Raw genomic sequence first — 16,596 nt, forward strand, 5'->3', positions numbered from 1 at the left:
GGGGTGGAGCCCTACTGGGTCCACTCGGCACGGCGGCCACTGATTGGCCTATTGTAGCCTGCCCCGGGTGATTATGATGGAGAATTTTATGGGATGAAGATTGGCAGGAGAAACCGAAATACTCGGAAAAAAACTCGCCCCAGCGCCACTTTGTCCACCACAAATCCCACTTGACCAGACCCGGGATCGAACCCGGGCTGCCGCAGTGGGAAGCCAGCGACTTACCGCTTGATCTAAGGCGCGGCCTAAGATTTACATACAAAAAATGGGTCTGCCTTTCCAGCATTCTAGTGAATCAGTCTTCACTCGATTCAGCAGGAATCTTTTCAATTGATGTTCCCATATCCTTAATCCTGATCTAATGATCTTGCAAGCCGTTAAAGAAGGATTTCTAATAGCAACTCACAACCTGACTTAAAACTGCAGCACTTTGTTTTCACCATACAGCAGGTGGTAATATGCAGCTTGTGTGATACTAGTTTGATTAACACGATTTTTTGCGTAATAACAAAATTTGGTGGGAAATAAGACGTGTTTTGTTTGTGTCTCTTATTTCAGCGACAATTAAAAACCGTCGACATGGTTCTTAATTCCTTCCCGTTAACACGTTACTGTCATCAGTACACGAAATGTAATGAAAGCATAATCTGCAGAGGTTTATCTTCTGGAATAAAACGACGTGTAGTCCGTTGAGAGTCAACTGAAATGTCGAAGAATATTCATTCACAATTAGACGATTATAACTCCATTCGTTTTTCGCATATGCACAGATGGTTTATACTGAAAAGGAAGTGCTATGCAAATGTGTTCAAAAGAAATGCAGTAATGATGTAGCACGTAAACATACTACATTTGTGTCATTTACTGTAGTATTTACTTTTTATTGGAGAGGAGAAATTAAAATGTCATTATGACCATACGAAATCATCTTCAAATCTCAATTGCCACTATACATCTTCGATGTTATGGTAGTTATATACGATATGTTATGATCAAAAGAATTCGTCCTATATTCCTGCATGCTCAGAAGGGCTTGAAGTGCAATGGACACCCACGGAATGAACGATTATCTCTGTCAAGTCAGACTGGATGGGCCAGAAATAACATTAGTTTAGGAGCAGTATCTTGGAACTGGCCTGAAACCGTGAAGCAAACACATGAAAAGGCCGCGCCATAGCTCAAGCGGTTAGTCGCTGGCTTCCCAACGCGGCAGCCCGGGTTCGATCCCGGGTCTGGTCAAGTGGGATTTGTGGTGGACAAAGTGGCGCTGGGGCGAGTTTTTTTCCGAGTATTTCGGTTTCTCCTGCCAATCTTCATCCCATAAAATTCTCCATCATAATCACCCGGGGCAGGCTACAATAGGCCAATCAGTGGCCGCCGTGCCGAGTGGACCCAGTAGGGCTCCACCCCCATCTAAGCGAATTTAAAAAAAAACATGAACCTTCCCACTCATTATATCTAGTCTGAATCTTGATTCATGCTGGTTACTTTATTATCATTATGAACAGCGCCTTCATGCCGCAGAGTTCGTTGGTGTCACAGTGTTTTTTCCCAATTGCTCCTTCAGTCCATTCAGGGCCCAGTTCTCTTATTCAGTATCGTAATTATCGTATTCATTTCTCGCAGACGGTAGGACTCCTTGGGTGAGTGATCAGCTCGGCCCAAGGCCTCTAACTAAACACAGAATAAACGCATACTCACACCAAACATCCATGCCTTAAGTGGGACTCGAACCCACGATCCCAGCGTCAGATCGAACAAAGGCAGTTCATGCCTTACACCGCGCGGCTGGTTTGACAGTGTATAATTACGTTAACTACATATTCTGTATGTAACAATGCCCTGTTAACTACAATACCGCGACATAGACTATGAGAATCTTTAGGAATTATGCATTCTGAGTGATATAAAAGCTGATGTCTAAAATTTTTAAGTCAGTTTCTCAACAATATAATATGGAGGAGAAGGAATATAATAGAACTACGTTAAGTCAGTGGAATCCTGACCCACTGAAAATCCTACCTCAGGAACCTCAAGCAAATCTGTTGCTCCCTAGGGCCCTAAGTTCGATTTATGGAAACCGCAAATTTTGTTACACGGGGGGGGGGGAAGGATAATTATATGCCCATACTGTGAACTGCAGGCTAATGACTAAGCGGTATAAGCCCACTTCAGAATGTTGTTCAGAGAGGTCTTTTAAAAAATGGGGTATTTCATGTGACCTGCAGGTAGTATAACCAGCACTACGGCCACCTCCTGGTTCCTCGCTGCTGACGATGTCTTTGCTGCCAGAACGAGGTTCTCTTTAACCTGATGTTTCATTAGCAGGGAAGAGGAAATTAAACCAACTGGACAAAGCTTACACTTTATATTACATCCCTAAAATGGTGGACGCTAAAGACATTAAGAACAAAGCTCCTTTGCATGCTTTCATATTCGCTTGAGCGAAGTATGTTAAATTAACTTCTAGAGACAGATTACGTTTTGAACAGAGAGACTGGACGCTCCTGTATTCATACCTAGTTTGTTTTGTATCTTCCACCAACTAAGGGTTCTACCATAAAGGAACTTATATACACAGCAACGGCGAATATTTTGGTAGCAGTACTGCAGTAGAATATTTATCATCTACAGTGAAACCAAGGCACCGTAGCGTGGTAGTCGTTTATATCGATTTTTATATATGAATAGAGAGGTGTGCAGATCTTACACCTAAGATAAAAATTATTTCGCCTTGTATTCACATATTTAGACTCTTTTTAACTTCAGAACAACAAACATGAGAAATATGTTTACCGAGTCGTTGCCTAGCAATGGAAATACACGTCACGAAGGCACCGTAGCGTGGTAGTCGTTTATATCGATTTTCATATATGAATAGAGAGGTGTGCAGATCTTACACCTAAGATAAAAATTATTTCGCCTTGTATTCACATATTTAGACTCTTTTTAACTTCAGAACAACAAACATGAGAAATATGTTTACCGAGTCGTTGCCTAGCAATGGAAATACACGTCACAATATGCTCCTCAGTTAATTCACAAAACTTTTAAATGTTTCTATAAAGAATACCATTAACTTCTCTACAATGTAAAAGAATCTGCTGACAGAGAAGCCAATAATAGCACGGTAGTGGTCTGTTCCATAATGCAGAAATTATTATGAAATTGCAGAGATCTGAGTCACTAAATATTCAGTAATAGGCCCCATATAGTCTCATTAGTTTCTCATCAGTTAATATAAGACAACTAGAAGAAAAATTAACGAAATGTTACGAAATGCAATAGAAAGATACTTCTTGTGTTCAGCTGAGATCCCTAAACGTATCAAGATCACAGTGGCCCGCAATGTCATCCAGACCTTTGGGTTCACCTCCCCCCCCCCTTCCCCACATGAAATTCGTTTGAGACCGTTCTTGCATCCAAGTTGTTCAAAGCTCTACATGCATGTACAGTTAAACATGACTTCCCTAAACGAAACTCTAATCACACTAAGAAAAATTACAGATATCTTAATATCTCTACTATTACTTTGATCAAAATTTCCCACAAGAACAGATTCTCAATATTTTCTAGGTTGTTTATTGTAATCTGTAATTTTACACGCATTCACAGATTGTTTTGCTTAATTTTGTTTTACGTTCTCGCTTCAAAAATTATTATTTTTTTTAGTATTGCTAGTGGGGTGGGACTAAGTCCTTTGTACTGCGGCCACTTCTGGCCTATTGTACCAGCTCCAGATGATAGGTGAGGGTGATTTTGGAGCAATTGGTGGAATGAAGATTGGCAGTGAAGACCGAAGTACCCTTTGAAAACCTGCCCCAGCGCCACTTTGTCCACCACAAATCCCACTTGACCAGACCCGGGATCGAACCCGGGGCCGCCGCGGTAGGAAGCCAGAGACTAACCGCTTGAGCTATGGCGCGGCCATCGCTTCGAACATTATGGCCGATCTGTTCCCCCTTTTTTTCCTACATTTATTTCTATTCAGAATTGCTTTTAGAAATCTACAAATCTACATTATTTCATAACTATCACAAATTACTTTGTGTTTTACTACAGGCATAACAAGATTCTGAAACATAATCCGTAACCTGTCTCTAACACATAATAATTTCATAATATATTGTCATGTGCTTGCTTGATGATAGACGAGATTTGGATTTGTAATCAAATTTACTGGTCACTTTATTACCCAACTTTTGACTGCACTTTACAAATCATTATCACACTCAGTCACTGTCTTAATTACTCTTCTTGGTAACATCTTCCAAAAGCGGACGTTCCTCTGCTCCCGGGCTCACGTCCCCGCAGGCTGGCGTCCATCTCACACCAACCTCCCACTCTTCTGTAGTCTCAAGACTGTCTCGAAGTGACAACTGGTCCTCAATATATAGCTCCAGAAGGGAGCGTACAGAAAATGTCTCTTCCGTTATTGCTTATTCTCTCGTTGCCGGAGAAACTAAGTGTTCACAGAGCTGTTCCCCAGCAAAGGCTATTGTACTTTCGCCTATTTACACAGCTGTTACTTGGAGATGCCTCTTTCCATGGTTCCACAACACTTTTGTTTTTCCTTGGCACTACAGCCCCAGTGGGCCTAGGCCTACCTCCATGAACTCCGTTCACTTCGGGTTTTCTCGATCTTACACATACGGTAGGACTCCTTGGGCGAGTGATCAGCTCGTCGCAAGGCCTCTATCTGTAGACAAACACAGAAAAACGCACACAAACATCCATGCCCTGAGTGGGATTCGAACCCACGATCCCGGCTTCCGAGCGAGCGAAGACAGTGCATGCCTTAGACCGCTCGGCTACCGTGACCGGCTCCACAATACTTACTTTGCGAAAATATACCACAGCATATTATCATGCCAATCAATGCTCTTAAAAGTGACTCACAGCAAGCACAGACTACAGTTCTTGGAACAACATGGAGTTCAAAGGTTGAGTGCCACCCGCTGAGTTGTCAATTAATTCATTATCATCATCATCCTTGCTGTTCCATATTAAATGTACCGAGGGGAAGGAGGCACTGTGATTTCTATTATTACGAATATTGGTGCTTGAATGTTGCTTTGCGATCTCACAAGGAACTCTGTCTCAAGAGGCTTTGTGTGCTCAATCGCTTTCAGGAATACGATTCAGGAACTAGGATGTCAGGACATGCAGGGGAAACGTAGGCCTGCTTGTAACTAAGACTTGCGGTTCGCATGGCTGAAACTATGCAAAGTACCGTCTTACGCGATTTGAAGCAGTGTTGTTTGGTAGATTGGTATCAATGATTGAATAAACGTGCTGCCTTCCATCTACCCTGAAGAAGTAGGCAGCATGTACCTCCGACACGCTGGTACTTATGTATGAAACTATACGGCGTCACATTACAGAATATAGTAATCTTCAAACTTGGAACTCTTTCACAACACTGATGGGAGATTATTATTATTATTATCTGCTTTCGGTGCCTTCATAACATTAAAGCAATAAAACCTACTCGGCGAACAGTTTCTGCAAGACAGTAGTTTCGGTACATTAATATAAGCCAATATTCCCGAAAGTAAACATTTGAATAATCTAAGGATTATAACGATATACTCGACTCTCAACTAACAGACAGAAAAAATAAAAAATGTGTAAGGCAGTAAAAATTTACATTTCTGATTCGAAATAAGCTTACTCATTGCAAACAAATATGTAATTTCAAATACAAAGTCATAAAATAATTTCCCGTTAAATGTTATTAATCTTCAAAATAATAACATCATTTAGCGAACAAATTAAGAACTTGCTCCAACAAGTCAGTAAAACTATTCCATTAATCAGATAATTGGAAATTTAAATATCTCTTCACGTTCAATGATTCAATCTCCTCATGTTGCAATGTCAAATTAGGACGATCTGGGTCCAGATCGCAAGAGCTACGAGTATTAACACAATATTAAATTCCAAGTCTATCAAATTAATGTAAAATTATTATTGTGTATTTTAATTTCAAATTAAATCTTTTCTTCATTTGGAAATTCACAAAATAACTTTCCGTTGAGAAATCCGCAATTCAAATAAGTGCATATTTCTCTGACATGAACCTCCAGACGCTGCGTCTGCGCAGTGATGTGTGGAACATCAGCTAAAAGCTTGTTAAATTCATACACAATCCTCCTCATGTTGAACATACAAACGTGGTTCCACCCCCGAAAATCTTCCCAAAACCTCAAATCCGGATCTCTACCATACTAGTAGCATGTCCTAGGGGCTTAACATAGCTTTGTGAATGGGGACCGGATTGTATCCCTCGTGCTGCAGTAGAGCATATGTACGTAGTATATATCAACCTACAGATCGGTCTAGGAAGAAGCGCCGTGCAAACAGTCAACATGGTACATATAATTCGAAGTTCTCACAGCGGTGGTTACGAACAGTACTTTCTTCTGGGATATAGGCTCGTGTAGCCCGATGAAAATTAAGAGAAGTTTCAGTAGGAAAGAGAGAGGTTTGTTTTCTACAAGCTTCATGTTGGCTTTTTGGTTGGTCTTTTCTTCGGCACTGAAGGTGCAATTTTGACATACTAAGTCAGGTTTTTGGATATACGTAACCCCATATAAAATATTTCCTTGAAAATGCGACAGTTGTTCAACTGGTGACGAAATTCCATGTGTGAGATTTGAGATTCACAGGTGATGAGTATCAAGATAAGTGTCTTCAGGGGAGCCTGCTGCCTCCATCTTCAGGACAGAACTTCAACTTTGAAAATGAAGGTAGCGTGCTTTTTCAAACGTTTGTATCCTTCTACCAAACCATATGACGTCTTGAAAAAATCCTTGTTCTTATGAAATCAGAAGGCTTATTACCTTCTTGGACAAAAGACAACTATTGGACTCTATTCTGACCGACTTCAATCCAATCCCCAATTTTATACACTACTTATACACTTTCTGCTAATTTACTGTCTTCCATTTACCATTTAGCCTTTCACATTTCTCTTAATTTGAAATTTGAAAGCTAAGATTCTATACCTTTCAAATTCCCCCATGCATCAATAGAAATGTTTAAATTAGATTTCCGCTACATTCAAGTAATGGCTTGATTTATTGCAACAATTTTTCAGATTTGTGGGTGGCACAACCTCTACGTATTCGAGAAATACCTGGTTCGAGGCTCGAAGGTGAGCTGGATCAGAGTGGATAACTAATGGGAAAAGAGATACTACTGATTTAAATAATTTTCAGGTTGTAGTTTGAGCCCTACAATACTCACTTGAATATTTGAAGTTAACTAAAAAAACCAGATTTATATTAATTACTCAACAATTCCTATTTAGCTATCACTCGTTAAACTTACTACATAATTTTGTGCTCTCAAAACACAATAGAACGGGTAATACACTTAATTTAGTCTGAAGAAATTCTGCGAAGAATTTTATCTCTCTATAACTCTTTAAACTATATGAGTTATGTTTTGTTATTAAAGGAGGGTTTTCTTCCATAGAAGCCATTAATAAGTGGATTAAAACTAAAACAGAAGCTGAGAATATCCTCTACTCATAATTCTGACTCTCACAAAATGAAAGTTATGCTGTGTATCATAAGACATTTTAAATAACTAAATTAAATGTTGCCGGTCACGGTACTGTCTTCGCTCGCTTGGAAACCAGGATCGTGGTTTCGAATCCTACTCAGAGCATGGATGTTTAGTTTGGTGTGTGCGTTTTTCTGTGTTTGTGTACAGGTAGAGGCCTTGCGACGAGCTGATCACCCGCCCAAGGAGTCCTACCGAACGTGTAAGATCTAGAAAAACCGAAGTGAACGGAGAAGTTCATGGAGGTAGGTCTAGGCCCACTCCGTCTGTAGTGCCAATGGGGGAAACAAATTAAACGTTATACTTTTTACGTCAAAACGTTTTCAATTGATTGATGAATTCCAATATAATCGGCTTATGAATTCCTCGTTTAGGTTATGAAAGGTTCTGACGATAGTGTATAACAATCAGAGTTACTGGGCTCTTGGACACTGTCCATTTTTCGGGATTTTAAATGCTAGAGAACACAGCGTTTCAGAAACATGACCTCTTTCCGTCCGAAGCTCAGGAGGAAAACACATCTGTCGGCTCACTTAGAAAGAGCTGACCTCAGCCACTGATAACTACAGCTACAGAAATGCATGAGACCAGGTTATATCGAAGGGGGATAACAGGAAAATATGCAACAAAAATTGTGATAAAGCACGCATACACCTAAAACTATTATGGAATTTGAGGTAAACGTTTTACGCAACAATCTAGCCCTACTAGCCCCAAGTCTGTGGCTCTTTGGAGAGTCCGAGTTCGAATCTCGGACGTCGCTACATCATTGTACGTTTTAGCAGTATTCCTGTCTACTTCTAGGAAGAAGTTAGAACTTGTTTGAAGACTTATTTCTTGCATCTTACAACAAAGAGAAAGTGGGAAGTGATTTCAGCAAACCCACTACTACTACATCATCCTGCGTTAGCCATCACACACACATTTCGCGCATGCGTGAACCACGACTCCTCCGTTACTAGCTACGCCATTCTCTTAACAAAGTTCCTTCCGACCATGAACCAAAGGCCTCGTGCAACGATATCGCTGAGTGAAGTTAACATCTACAGTGAACTAAGTAACTGAAGTGTATCTATCCTTAGTGGGCCCAGTCCACTGGGGCTCATCTAAAATTTGACGCGCGGGGAAGATTTGGGCAGTTAAGTTTTAGGCAGAAATTATAACAGAAGCTCAGTAAGTGCACGGTCAAGGGATCGACCGGCGAACAGTCTTCAAGCTTTCGCGGAAAATTGTCTTTCAATAGAAGCATGACATTTGCAATCCAAATCAACATATACCTCATGGTTAACGCATCAATCAATAAATGTTAGGCTGAGACAGCAAATAAGGCACATGTGTCCACAGAGCGGTACTTCATTCAGTTAAAACAGCCTGCCTTTCCCGATTTACTGACAAACCGAACAAGCCCTATCACTGGGGCAAATGTACTGGCGAGCAGAGCAACCACTCACATCAGATGGAATGGAGGACTCGATAAGAAATGTCGTCAGAAAAGTATCTCTTGGCGCCAAAAAATTAACGCTCTTCATACTTTCTCCTCATCAGACACAACAGACATATCGTGGAAGGACGGAGCTTCGAGCTGGTTATTCACGGTCTTAGGTGTATGATCGGATAAAAAAAGTATATCAAAATTATACGAACCTAAAATGAAATTAAGTGTAATCCTTCCAAAGCAATTCAGAGGCACAAAGCAAAACACATATTTGACAGAACTGACGCAATTTCTGATGTGCTCGATGGATGTCAATCGATAAGAGTCACGTGTGTGGTGTTTCACACGGGTTGTAGTGACACTGAATATGTGTGCGTGTGTGTGTGTGAGAGTGGAGTCAGATAATTCACACAACAATGTGCAAATATGAGGCTACCATGAGCTCCCAGTTCCAACCTGTTGGATTTACTGAAGAGTGAAGTGTAAAGTCCGATGCCACTTCAGCAACTTTCTGCGCATATAAAGTGATCTATGCAAAATTTAGATTTGCACAACGTCTACAAGTTAAATATTATTTATTTCTTTTGCCTAATAGTACACCTTGGTAATTATTTGTCTGTATCTGCCACCAAGTATGTGTCTCGATGGATTTTTGTCATCAATCTGCCAATGTGTAGAATTCCGTAGTTAAATACTGTACATGAAAGTACATCACATCACTCTTGTTTCATTTACGATCAACTTCTAGCGTACGCAGACACCATGCCTATAGAATGTAAACATACTAGCCCCCACCGATAGTGTCTCCACCTTATTGTAGTGGTGGGGTTTGAGTGCACCTGAGACCCTGAGAGCTTTGCCGGCGGTAGCGTACCTACTGGTAGGGTCACCCATGCCTGACAGATCAAGGGGTAAGGGCCAGACGAAGAGGAATACCCTGGTCCTCCAGGTGGGGGGTTGGGCGTGAGGCTAAGAAATTCACACCATAAAAACTAAATTGTTCAGAGTCCCCGATGGGTGGATTGAACGGAAATCGACAACAGCGAAGGGGCTGAAATGGTTTGAGGATCTGCATGATGATCTCCATAAGATGAAAGCGAAAGGATGGGGAGGAAAGATGAAGAATAGGGAAGAATGGAGGCAGATTGCTCATGAGGCCAAAGCTCACCCTGAGCTGTAGCGCCGAGGGGCAGGAAGGAAGGAAGGAAGGAAATATACTAGAAGTAGTTTTTGAAACGCATACTGCGAAACCTAAACCTGTTGCACGTTCCGAAAGCAACTCTATCCATAAGCACTGTGCTTTTGTCCACATGGCAGTTCAATGACTGAACGAGGCAGTGACACAGTGCTGACTATTGTGACTCGGCCATTCACCTCTTCAAACGAATCATAATCGTCCACTATTCTCTCTAGGTTCATCCGTCAATAATAAAAAAAAAAACACTATGAAGTTAACAAACGGTTGCTTTTCTTCCAATTCATTAAATTTTGACGTAGAATGGACGAAGTATTTCACTTAGAAACACTGACCACCTGCTGTGAAAGCTGCGATGTTTATGTAGGGTTTTCAAAATAATATTTCTCTTACAGTCTTCATTCTATATCATATTAATGAGACATCACGAAAGTGAGGAATTATTTGAATATATGAGCGAATATTATCTTGTGACGAAAGACTCTGTTCCATGGGGTCCTTTCTTATAAAAAAAACATAAAGAACTCTGGCTGCAATATGTTATGGGGTTAGACTTATTTATTCGAAACTGTTAGCTATATCAATTTATAACGAGAGTTTTTAAGTTAAAAAGCTTTATTACAAAGTGTTTGCTAAAATATCCCAAACATTTCTTCATGATATTTGCAAAGCTGGTTGATATGCGCAAAGCGTATGCTTCGTCACTACATACAAATTTTGAAATGATACTTCATGATTACTCAAAAGTTCATTACGAGTGTTCCAAAAATATAATAGTTCTCATTATTGTGTTCTGGGTTTTGTCTGAACATTATCTTGTGGGCGGACTCCGACCTTTAGGGGAAATACGCCACGTCCGTCAGAGTCACGGATTCACAGCCCACAAGACAACAATCTTAAAACCAGGGCCGTAAGAATTTCAAAACTTATAATAGCATATCTATACTTTCTCAGATCCGAGACGTTCTTCTGAGCTCCTTGTTTCTTATTTATTTCATCTTGATTCTCTCTAAGTCCATTTTTGTTCATTTAATTTGCATGTCTGGCAGTTCTGTCCTAGGCATCGCGAGGTTTTAGTAAGGAAAATAAATTCGTTCTACATGAGACACTTGCCAATCACTTAACAAAAAGTTATAATTCGTAACATAATGATAGTTCTATGTGCAGCTGATGACTGATTTGTATAACACCTGACAGGCCAGCAAACAATTACCGATATATGGTAATGAGGTAACGGCCGGTCACGGTAGCCGAGCGGTCTAAGGCATGTACTGTCTTCGCTCGCTCCGAAGCCGGGATCGTGGGTTCGGATCTGTTTCCTGTGAGGTACGAACTGAATTCTTATATATTATTCTTATACACTGCCGGTCACAGTAGCCGAAAGGCCTAAGGAATGCACTGCCTTCAGCCGGGATCGTGGGATCGGATCTGTTTCCTGTGAGGTACGAGCTGAATTCTTATATATTATTCTTATGCACTGCCGGTCACAGTAGCCGAGCGGTCTTAGGCATGCACTGTCTTCGCTCTATCAGAAGCCGGGATCGTGGGTTCGAATCCCACTCAGGGCATCGATGTTCAGTGTTCGTGTGTGCATGTGCGTTTTTCTGTGTTTGTGTACAGGTAGAGGCCTAGCGACGAACTGATCACCCGCCCTAGAAATCCTACCGAAAGTCTAAGATCTAGTAAACCGAAGTGAAATGGAAAGTTTCATTGAGGTAGGCCAAAAGTGTAGCACAAAAGAGGAAAAAAATGAAGTAACTGTCATGGTCTATTTAAATGAAAACAGAGAGCGGAAACTTAAAAAAAAAAACAGGAGAGCTATAAGCTCCAAATTTCAATATAATCCTGCCTAACTTCAAATTTTACTCGGAATTCTTTATTGTTTCATTTCTTATGTTACAATCCATAATTCTAAGAGCGTATTGCAAAGGGTGACTGAATCTAGAGATTACGGAAAGAGATGTTGCGGTGTGGCATGTGTACAGAATCAAAGCTACCGACGTGACATGCACCATGAGATGACTATATGGATGCTTAAATTAGGCATTACGCAGCGTGACGCCCTAGCCAGGAACGTAAGACAACTTTTGAAAACCTCAATTACAAGAGTACAGTCGAAACATATCCAGTGATCATAAGGGCAGGAGATAAAACTTTACTCTCGAATCTTGGTATTTCTTACAGTTTCATTCCAAAATAAGGTCGAGAAGTAACACTGATAACGCTATGGGGGGGGGGTTATTCCGTTAAAACACTCACTCACTCAAGGAGATGAGCCCTCCTTGAGAAGCCGTCAATTGTGTAGCTACTCAAGAATTTCCCAGCATTTAATGGAACACGATGGTTCATTAGTGTTCAAAAGAACCTTCCACTGGTCCCTATCCTGGGCCATATCAATCCAATCCATCCCATCCCATCCTATCTCTCTTTGATCCATTTTAATATTGTCCACCCACCTACGCCTTGGTCTTCCCAGTGGTCTATTCCCTTCTGGCTTTCCCACCAATATCCTATATGCATTCCTCTTCTCCCCCATTCGTGCTACATACCCTGCCCACCTCATCCTCCTTGACCTCATCATTCTAATTATACTTGGAGAAGAGTGCACTGGTGTATGGATATCCGAGTTCAGCCTTGCTTTAAGTCTGTGTGTGAGAGAGAGAGAGTGAAAGTGAGAGTGTGAGAGAGAGATTCGGATGATTAAAGTGGGAAACAATTTACTAATGGAAATTCTTCTTGATTCGTTCTAGCCGGCACTGTCCCTGCGTCACTCCACTGGTCAAGGGTTAGGGTCATGGAACAATGGCGGTCGGTGTTGGAGACACGTAGAAACTGTCTGTGGGGGTCAAGCCATGCTGATGAGAATTGGAACTGACATGTTACAAAACGACCGTACGGTCACGAAACTACATGGGGCCACGTAAATACTGCCCTTTCTGTTTTGCTCATTTTCTTAACGGAAAGTCCTTTATTTATGCTATTACACTATCGGAGTTTAAGGAAAATATCTGATATATTCTATACGTAAGTTAGTCATGATTACGAAATCAAAAGATACTTCTTAGTTTCTCAGTCTGTTGATATCTAAATGAATAAAATCAGATCTTCAAAACATGCCTCCATTTTTCTGCGCTTTGACGTGGAAACTCAATATATTTATCTCCCGTGATCAATTTTCCTTCAGAATAATAATACAAGCTAAAAGTGGCCCTTATTAATATATATTGTGACGTCACTACTTCCTGTTGCTCCGTCCATGTCATATTGCTTGGCACGGACAAAATAGAGAACACACTGCTGCTCGGAAACATATATCAGGCATTGTTGTCAGGGGTCTTTACGAGTACCTACGCATTACCTATCTATAGTTGCTGCACGCCCTCCCTTGTTGCGTGACGTCAGAGCCTAGCGGTGAGAGGTGTTTACCGAGCTTTGCGTAATGATGGAAGGAGTGGGGGTACGTGACGTCACTCACGGAAACGCAGAGTTCACGCGACCCCTACTTCCTGTTGCGCCGTCCACGTCACATTATCTATGAAAATAGATATTCTAATATGGTTCAAATTTGAGTGAAGTTTAGTCATATTGTATGGTGTAAATGGTTAGTTACATATCACGTGGAGGTTTTCCGTATGTGAGTAATATTGGTTTATTTATTACGAATTTGTTGTGTTGACTGCTGTATATTAATAATATATTTTAAGCTATGTTGACAAAATATGAATATTTAAACGTACAGATAGATATGCCTTCCAAGAGACACTTGCAGTTTTTGTGTTCGTTGGACAAAGGATTTTTGGAAGATTTTATCTGTCCTTTCACATATTCTTTATACAAATATTACATAAAGTGTTTCAAAGAAATTTGTCACTGGAATCTCTACCTGTGATCTGTGTTAAGTTTGGGTCCATAACTGCATAATATAAACATATTCTCAAATAAATATTGAAGCATACGATAAAAATATAACGCCCTATGCTCTACAATTTCCATTTCATATATATTTAATGACCTACATGAACAATACACGATATTTTATATAGTGCCATATCTATGTTGTTTAATGACATTCTAAGCAACATAAATTATGACTCCATTCAGAGTGGTTTCTGTGCTGTTGGTTAGATGCAACTAAATATTCGAATATGCAGTTAAATATTGCCACCACCGTCAATAAGGCACGATATATCGTAAAGGAAAAGTCTGAAAAAATGTCTACTGCAAATTCGAGAAGGCCGACACATTTTCACTGATGTCCCGTGTAGAACCAGCTTAAAATATCTAAAGCTCTGTAGGGTATCAGATTTGCACCACCTTCTGATATAATAGGCTTACAGAGAGGGGGACAACACTCCAGCCCATGGTACGTAAAATTGTACATATACTGAATTATCTCTCTGTTCCTCTTTCTCTACAATATCAATTCGTCGTATCACTACTAAGAGCTCCAATGCATGATCCATTCTATTTATTCAAATTCCAACCTATCGGAGCTTGTAAAGCATTTCTTTGCTCATTCTTTCAATTCACACACAACACTCATGTAAACATCCGGGTAGATTTGAACTAAAGTGACATATCTGGTGACATTACAGGGTGTTTCTCTATAAATGAAGTTTCATGTCATGTGTGACGTTCTGGATTCAGTATGATACCAAATTATCAACAAAATATGTAACAAAACACTTTAACATACATATATACACAAATCCAGCAAACAAATTGTGAAATTAGGCTAGCAAAGATCTAATTATACATGTGTAAAATAAAAATAAAAAAAAACAGATATGTAAGGAAAATAAAACTGAAATCGATACAAAAGCTACTTCAAGCATAGTTGATTTGTGAAGGAACCAAACATTAAACTCACCAATTCTCTGCTTTCCAGAACTGACCAAGAAGTTATTTCTCAAGATCTCTGTTTATTTTCAGTCAATCTGTAAGTAACACATTTACGAGTATTAAATTAATGAAAAATGTAAACGCTTATATTCATATACTATTAATATTATATATTAAATATTTTATATAAACTTTATTTAAAACCTTGTTCGAATTCGTTTATTAAGTCCAGTCTTGAAGAGTTTAGCAGTTGAGCGAACTTAACATAACACGTTTTCCGGGAAATTTATACGCCATCGAAATTTATATTTATTTCAATTTAATAGTGGATTGAACATTTAAGTTAACGATGTTAATAATCGAAATGCTAAATTTTCCAAAAGGTATGAGTTCCAAATTCCGTGGATGTGATACGTACTGTATATGTTATGAAGCTTAATTTATTGTCTTATACCTTCCACGGCATCGTTGAATTCCCTCCTACTATATGACACGCATGTGGACATTAAAAACCAAACCTTCTTCTTGCTGTTCGCATGAATTCAGAAAAATTATTTTTAAGTAATATGAAATAAAATATTAAATTTTGCCTTCACATGACAGAGAATACCACTGACAGCGACTGACTATACATAATCTGCAGCGGGCCATTCTCAGAAGCTACTCACCCACTCTTTGCGGAACCAGATTATTCTTACATAAGTCACTCTACTTTTGAGCACATACTTTACAGTAACGCACTGGGATACAAACAGCTTATTCCAATTATAAATCATGTGAAGTTGGCTTCAAATGACTTATATGGCACCAACAAGGAAAAAGAATGATTTGTTCAATGATGTAACTACGATAGATACAACATAAGAATTAATGCATTACGTAGTTTTGAACTGCAAAGCAAGACGCTAAGTCATGTCCACAACCATGCGTTTATTATTTGGACGCTCCGCTGCGCTTTAAATTTAATATGTTCCGTCATCAGTGCAACAGAACCAAATATCGACTTTCAAGTAGCGCTGATAACATAAATGAAATGAGAGTGATTTAATAACCAGTCGCATATAGACACGGGTACTGAGAGAGGCAATTAAATCACTGTGAATGCAATATAAAGTAGTGTAATTTCGTTTCGAAGGCTAATTTGTCAGCATAGGTGACACTCAAAACAGTTCAGCAGCAAATATACGAATGATAAATGCATGATACTTTAACCATGGACGTTAAAGCCTTCGTCTCGCGGAGTAATATTTTGACGTGGGTGTCATGTGGACTCCCCATAATCTCTCACTGTTACCTACGTTTCAACTCTTGTTTTGTTTTTTAGAATGATGACATCAATGATCACATAATGACAACATGCTCAGAAACTAATCAATACAAAAACAAGTTCATTAATTAAACAATAATTTCGATTTGTGGTAACCAAATTAGACTCCTAAACAGCACTGTTAAACACTTTCCTTGGGACTTGATCCTAAGCCAGATCAACCTAGATCAGATCCACGTAATATATATTCAAATTGACCGCTGTCATAAAGTTTTCACCACAAAA

At 39.7% G+C, this 16,596-nt stretch overlaps 1 protein-coding gene across 1 annotated transcript in view; it reads right to left on the reverse strand.

Annotated features, from left to right (window-relative positions):
* The window catches only part of LOC111875430 (hemicentin-2), a 462,602-nt gene that overhangs the window by 94,498 nt on the left and 351,508 nt on the right, over positions 1-16,596 (reverse strand). Inside the window, exon 15 of the transcript XR_004514196.1 lies at positions 15,073-15,139. The gene's annotated coding sequence lies outside the window, so the exon portion shown is untranslated. The remainder of the gene's footprint in view (positions 1-15,072; positions 15,140-16,596) is intronic.

This window comes from Cryptotermes secundus, unplaced genomic scaffold, assembly GCF_002891405.2.
Source record: "Cryptotermes secundus unplaced genomic scaffold, Csec_1.0 scaffold253, whole genome shotgun sequence".
NCBI classification, from domain to species: Eukaryota; Metazoa; Arthropoda; class Insecta; order Blattodea; family Kalotermitidae; genus Cryptotermes; species Cryptotermes secundus.